Below are 7,487 nucleotides of genomic sequence, written 5' to 3'. Positions count from 1 at the left end.
CATAAGATCCCTTAGCCAGAGGGCTGTTAACTCTCACATCACCAGCTGCTCTTGGCTGCTGTAGCACATGATGAGGCAATCTCTGAGGTACCGAAGCTATGTAGTTTTAATAACTTATGAAACCTGAATATCTTATAGTGTACAGGCATGAATGGAGACTAACTGGAAGTCACTCCTGTTCACAGAGCATAGTGTGTGAGAAATGTAGCATTCAACAAACAGGCAGATTCTGTGCTACCTAAAGTTCCCAGGCAGTCTTAAAATGTAGCCCCTGTGTATTGCATTGCAGTAATCCAGTCTGAAGGTGGCAAAGGTATGGATTACTGTGATGAGGTCTGTATCTTGCCTAGTACAGATATTTAAAAAAAATAAAAGCACTCAAGGCCACTACTGCTATTTCTAGACCTACAAGAAGAGTAGAGAATCTGTCAGAGTCTCTGCTTCTACTCAACACCTAAATTGGAAACCTGAGTAACAAATACACATCTACCTCAATCAAAGGAGTTGATAATACTACCACAATTTACTGAGTCTTTTTCCTAGCTACCCAGCATAAGATCAGTTGTTTTTGGGCTGAGTTTTTGCCATTTTACCCTAATCTGAACTCTGATTTTGGTCAGCCACTGTGGTAAGGGCCATCAGCTGTTACCATACAGGTCCATTGAAACAAACGTAAAGATGGGTGTGACCTGCATATTGAAAGCCCCTCAGCCTGTACCACTTCACTAACTTCTCTGGTAGCATCTCATGTGTTGAACAGGATGATTGCCAGAAACCTACTGCTTGAGAGAGCCCTTAGAGCAGCTGAGCAATTGCTCAATGCTGTCCTCTGGATCCTCTGAAAATGGAGCTCTTCAAACAGGGGCTGCAGCTTTTCAACACCATCTTGTGCTCAGTGACAGTAAAAGCAACATGAACACTTGAAGTTTTTAAAAACATTTTATCCACTTCCACAAAAACCTACCACCAAGACCCAGTGCGATGCCCTATGCTATGCTCTGGGGTAAAACTGCATTGAGTAGGGTCAGCAAAGCCTATAAGGACTTCAGATATTTTCAGAGTAGTGTTTGTTACACCATAACGTGGTTTATGTAACGGGCTTCCGTGTGTTTTAGCAACATGACTCAACTACTTTATGAAAATTGCTGTATGCAATGATTTTTATCCCCATACACATGGAATTACAGTATGCTAAGGTAAAATGAGAGCAAATAAGAGGTAGCTGGAAAAGATGGTTTTTCAGAAGAAATTTGAAAATGGGTCATGAGAAGAATACCAGCTGCCGAAAAGGGTTGTTTCCACTTAGCAACTGAAAGCTTATTTAGTTTTAATGTGGAAAAACAGATATAGTATGTAATTATAGAACATAATTTTAGGCTGACTGTTGCATTAATGTCTTGCCTAATTGGGTTAATTTGACTGACTGTAGGCTCATGACCAAGATTTGACTCAACCAGTTTGTTTAGCAAGCTTGTTTAATTTAATTCCCCCTCTTTTCTCTGTAAAGAACATTGATGGGAAAGTCATGGTAATTGTTTGTAGAAGAGGGTTAATGAATGGGAGACATGAGCACCATAAGTACTTGTGTTATAATACTATAGCCCTTTCACTTCATTTAAAGACAATCACAGTGCTTTCAGGCCTTTGCTAGTTTTTTCTCTTAAGAGTTCAATTTCAGTAGGCTTATGCAAAAAATCTAGTATTAACATCCCACTGAGGATAGCCATGAGATGGTGTGCTAAGACACAATTTAGGAGTCTTTGACAAGCTGCAGACCTTCTGGAGGAATGAACCTCCTAAGTAGGTTTGTGCAACCATTGCACATTGTTTGATCCTTATGCCATATGAAGGATATAGCTACATGCAGCTCTTAAGCAGTGGTTATCAACCCCTTCCATGCTGGGATCCATGTTCCACTTAGCAATATGGGAAGGGCAGAGTGGTTGTGACCCTCCCCCAGTAGCTGTTTGACTCCTGGGGAGTGGGTCATAAAAACGTCAATTGCTATTCAGTTACTTTCTGGCCTACATTAATGTTTAAATATGCTTGAGCAGATAACTAAGAAAGGTATGATGCTGTCAGCTTTTGCTCTTTACCTTTTTCTTTAGGTTTGCAGATAAGAGCTGCTGACTGCTTTGTGAGCAAGTCTCCTTTCCTACACAAGACAGATGCCAATACTGTTTCCCCAGGGCTCCTGGCCTGGAGCCTCCTTAGCTAGCAAGAATCAGTCTCGGGATACTGCTTAGAAATAGGCCCTTTAAGAGGGCATGCTGAGTAGAGAGGTCCTGTAGGACCCATATTTATGAACCAGCAACATTGGCTCAACTAAAGTACCTGAACCCGAGCCAAGGAAACATGAGAAGGGTCCTAGAAGAGCCAGCTTCTTCTCCCCAGTGGTAAGAAGCCATTAATGGGGCTTGGAGTTTAGTAAATCAGCAGGCAGCTTACTGTAGCCTTGTCAGTCCCAGTCTCCAAATCCTAGTATCCTGAGAAGAGTGACCAGAAGGATTTGCCAAAATAATTTTACTGTTACAATTATTCCAGATTGTATCTGGAAAGATCCTGTAATCCTGTAGCCTTCATACTCCTACACTTAGGATTCAAAACCTTCAGCAAATTCACCTACTTCCCCAGGTGTATTTCTGATCATTCACAGTAGTTCTGAGCCTATCCCACAACCCTTATTCGTGTGAGTAGTTCCACTGAAGCAAATGGAACTGTTGACAAAAGTGTTCCAAAACTGGGCGCTCTGATTGCTCTCCCCTGGTCTAGGGCAGTGGTTTCCAAACTTTTTTTCTGGCAACCCAGTTGAAGAAAATTGTTGATGCCCGCGACCCAACGGAGCTGGGGATGAGGAGCTTGGGGGTGAGGGCTGTGGGGTGGGGCTGGGAATGAGGGGTTCAGGGTGTGGGAGGGGGCTCTGGGCTGGGGCAGGGGGTTGGGGTGCAGGAGGGGGTCTGGGCTGGGGATGCAGGCTCTGGGGTGGGGCTGGGGTTTGGAGTGGAGGAGGGGGCTCTGGGTTTGGGGGCAGTTCAGGGCTGGGGCAGGGGGCTGGGCTGCAGGAGGGGGTCAGGGCTCTGGGCTGGGGGTGCAGGTTCTGGGCTGGGGCCAGTCATGAGGGGTTTTGGGTGCAGGAAGGGGCTCCGGGTTTGGGGGGGTGCTTAGGGCTGGGGCAGGGGATTGGGGTGTGGGGTCGGGGCGCAGGCTTACCTTGGGCGGCTCCTGGTCAGCAGCGCAGCGGGGGTTCAGAGGCATGCTTCCTACCTGTCCTGGCACTGTGGACCACGCTGCGCCCCGGAAGCCGCCAGCAGCAGGTCTGGTTCCTGGCTCTGCACGGCTCTCTCCTGAATGCGCTGCTCCCCCCACCCCTCCAGCCAATGGGAGTGTGGAGCTGGTGCTTGGTGCAGGGGCAGCACATGGAGTCCTGTGGCGTGCCCCCTGCTCCCCCTGCCTAGGAGCCAGACCTGCTGCTGGCCACTTCTGGGGTACAGCACGGTGTCAGAACAGGTAGAAATTGGCCTGCCTTAGCCGGGTAGCACTGCTGCTGGGACTTTTAACGGCCTGGCTGGGGGTGCTGACCAGAGCTGCTGCGACCCAGTGCCTTACATTCTGTGACCCGGTACTGCCTCACGACCCGCATTTTGAAAACCACTGGTCTAGGGCACTTTCTGGTTGTCTCTTGGCTCACGAAAGCCTGCAAATAGTCTGATCCTAGCCTTGTGTTCTATAGTTATTGTACTGCACGCATGGGGAATGACTTTCATTAAGATATCTGCTGACTTCTTAATTGACCAACACTAATGTAATTTTATCTAATCATTCTACCTCGTGGCTGTATCTCACATGACAAAGTATAAGATTAAAAGTCAGGCCTGTCCCATTTTTTGTTGAACAAAAATTACCATAACATTTTCCTTTCTGAAATGCAGATTCAGGAGACAAATGACATTCTGAGAGACCCTACCATCTTGCACACTTACTATTTGTCCTCCTACACTGCTCAGATTCTTTTGCCTGTTCCTGTGTGTAGAATGCCTTAAACTCTATATTCCTCCTTAACTCAGTTGGACTTTAAAGTCCATGACAACTTAAAATTGTTCTCGTATTTTTTGCTTCCCTCTTTCTAGAGACTTTGCTTTACAAATTTGTTTAGCGTACTTCTGGGTCTCCACTAAGAAGCTTTATCTTTGACCTTTTCTCACCTTCAGTACTATATCAAAAGATGAGAGCAAGAAGTCCATAATAGGATTACTGCACCATGGTTGGTTTGTTCCTGTTCTGCTTGCCAGCTGGGTACTGGTGTGACGTCCTTCATCTGCATTAACACTTTCCTCCCATCTGTTAGCAGTATGACCATATTAATCTTATCCTGACTGCTCCACTTCTGTTTGATATCATTAGTCTTATGACCAGTTTTGCCACCCCAAGCAGTCGTTGCCGAATAGCCGCCGTGCCCGGAAGACCGCCCAAAAGCCGCTGCGGTGGGAGGAGCTGCTGCCAAATTGCTGCTGCAGGACACAGACTGCTGCCCCATGCTCAATGCCACCCCAAGCACCTACTTAGAAAGCTGGTGCCTGGAGCCGGCCCTGCTTATGACCTGAGCTATTGTACATTTTTCAATCTAAACCCCACAAATAACCTTTTAGTGTCACTCCAGCTTTTTCCTTTTGGCTCTGCCATAACCTCTGCCTGGGAATGCTGTGGAGTGCTTTGCAGTATGGCTGCAGGCCATAGTGTAGAGTCTTTAGTAGTACTCGCTATTAACTGGTTCTTGACCGCTGACCAACTATCCACACTTACCTCCTACGCCCTCTTTGAAATGGTCAATTTCCTTTCCTGTCTCCAGGCTCTTCAAATTCTGACTAGTTGTGCTGCTCAGTCAACTTTACTATTGCTATCACCACTTGTTGCCTTTGCTCTTCACGTTTCTACCCAATCCCTTATCATTCCCTCATCTATTACTCTGTTATCAAACCTCGTCATCTTTCCTCGATTCCCCTACTCCAAACCACCACTCCTCTTTCTCATCTCACTATCCCCTTCTCTGCTTACCATTTTTTTAATCTCAATCATGCTTGAACAGTCTCATCCCAATTGCTATCCCCCACTTGTCAAGACTGCTTAATTCAATGTCCAAGCCTTTCAGGAAAACTCTTACAGAGAAGATAGAGGTATTTTTAAGAGTATGAAGGATTTGGTGAAAATGAATCCGTCCCTATTTATGCTTTTCTGTATTAAGAGAATGGGTCACTAATTCAAGGGCAAATAAATTTAAAAAAGGAAAAAATTCTTTGCACAGCATGTAGACAACTCATGGAATTCAGGTTGTAGAGTCAAAGATGAGGACATTATTCTAAAAATGAGACTATAATTTTATGCCCAGTATTTTGTGGATATGCCAAGCTAAGATGGGGTAATGAAACAGTATATGTAAAGCATCAAGAGATTCTCCTACATCTTTGTGCACTATAAGAGGTTTGCCTATTTTTGGAGAATCCAGCAAAGGGCACTACTGGAGCAGGGACCCCAGTTTTAATGGACCATTGTTATGATCTGGTATGGCAAATCTTCTGAGAGTCAGGAAGAACTGGTAGAAGGGTTTTACAGTGAATTGTGATTTACAAAAGGAGACCAAGAATTGCTTACTCTAAAATGGATTTTTGTAAGTAAGCTGATTGGGAAGTGAATGCATTTTCTATGGAAACACTTGACTGTTGCAGAGATTGAAGTGTTGAAGAGGACAGCTATGGCCAGCTGCAAGGGACTGAGTTCTACAACATCGGTTGTTTGATCCTCCCACAATGCCTGTAGCTGTACCAACGGTTTGTGGGATATTCTGGGTAAGTACTGCTCCAGATGTTACTGAAGCTGTTGAGAGAACTCATGAGGGTGTAGAGAGACCGTGTCTATTTTGTAGCTACAAACATATTGCTGGAAGAACTCTGCAACGCCTGTCCCTTTGCTCTTGAGTCTAATGCATGAAACTGCACAAATTGAATTGTTGAAAAGTAAGAGTCTTAATTGGTTAATTTATAAATGACTTGGTTAATGCTTAACCTCCTGTGACGGAATATAAAATTCTGTCTAGATTCTGTGTTTAGCCCTTAGCCTCTTTTGTGGGTTAATGAATGTAAGTTACAATGATAAAGGTGCACGTACCCCTGCTGTGTAACTAAAGGCTGGAGGTCATTGTGCAAACATATTGGTAGATATGGTCCCCATTCCTAAGAGCTTACAGTCTAATTTAAATCAAGATGCAACAAGTTAGTATGACAAACAGGAGGAAGAAAGACAAAAGTAACAGAGAAGATAGTGATTCCATGGATTAACTGTGGCACAATGTGATGGTTCCTCATTTTACTGATGGGGAAACGAGGCATGCCCAAAGTGATACAACAAATGAATAGCTGAGTTGGGAATAGAACGTATGTTTCCCAATTCTCAGACAAGTGGCTTATCCAGTGGACCACATTACTTACTTTTTTACTATTTACTTAAATTAAAGGAAGGGTAGTACATTTGGAAGCCCTGTCTCTCTGCTGGGATTTTACCTAGATGACTGTTTGTTAAACTGTGACATCAGCCAGTTTTGAGGAACTGCCAAACTCTTACCAGGTGGCACAAGGACATCCAGGTAAAGGAGCCTGGAGAGTTGACTTTTCATGGATCACTTTCACATGGATTGTTCCATTTTTGTGCAGTTCTGTTTGGTAATGAGTAGTGAGTTCTGCTTTGGCTGGCTCCTACATTAGAAATAATGCAGAATGAAAAATTCCATCACCACCCAGACATGCATTCTCCAAAGTCACCATTTTCTTTCCAAATTTGTTTGTAGAGGAATCCTCCCTTGCAACTGTTTCCTTCTCCATATGTTTTGTTCAGAATGCCTGTAAATGCACCATTCTCCTTTCTCCAGAAAAGGCTCTCTCCAGTTCTTAGAAGTGCTATAACTATTCTTCTTTCTTACATAACTCCTATATGTTTTCAAAATGCTGTAGGCAAGCCATACAACACCTTTAACATGGGGATCATAACTAGCCTGCGTTTTTTGTATTGTGAAATGGGAAGGGAGTCCTGGAAAATGTTGAGAACCATTGCCCTATTACAGTGGGAGAGGCTCACTTTCTAGCACCATAGAAAGAGAATATTATAGTTCTAGCATGCCCGAGAGCATCCCCCACCTGCCTTCCCCCCAAAAAAAGGATATTGATGATGGGGGGAGAGAGAGTGTCTTCATTTGAGGGACAATGATGATAGTGGGCAATAGCTATACTGTGGTCAGGGCATCATGTTTGTTTCTTGCTGGGTAATTTTCTGCTTGGGGCAGGTGTATGGTATTACATCTTGATTTTAGTAAGGATTTTGACATAGACCCACGTGATATTTGCATAAGCAAACTAGGGAAGTGTGGTCTAGATGAAATTGCTATAAGGTGGGTGCACAACTGGCTGAAAGACTGTACTAAAAAAGTAGTTACCAGTGGTTTG

Source organism: Caretta caretta, chromosome 7, assembly GCF_965140235.1.
Source record: "Caretta caretta isolate rCarCar2 chromosome 7, rCarCar1.hap1, whole genome shotgun sequence".
In the NCBI taxonomy this organism is placed as follows: domain Eukaryota; kingdom Metazoa; phylum Chordata; order Testudines; family Cheloniidae; genus Caretta; species Caretta caretta.
Note: the sequence above shows the minus strand (reverse complement) of the source record.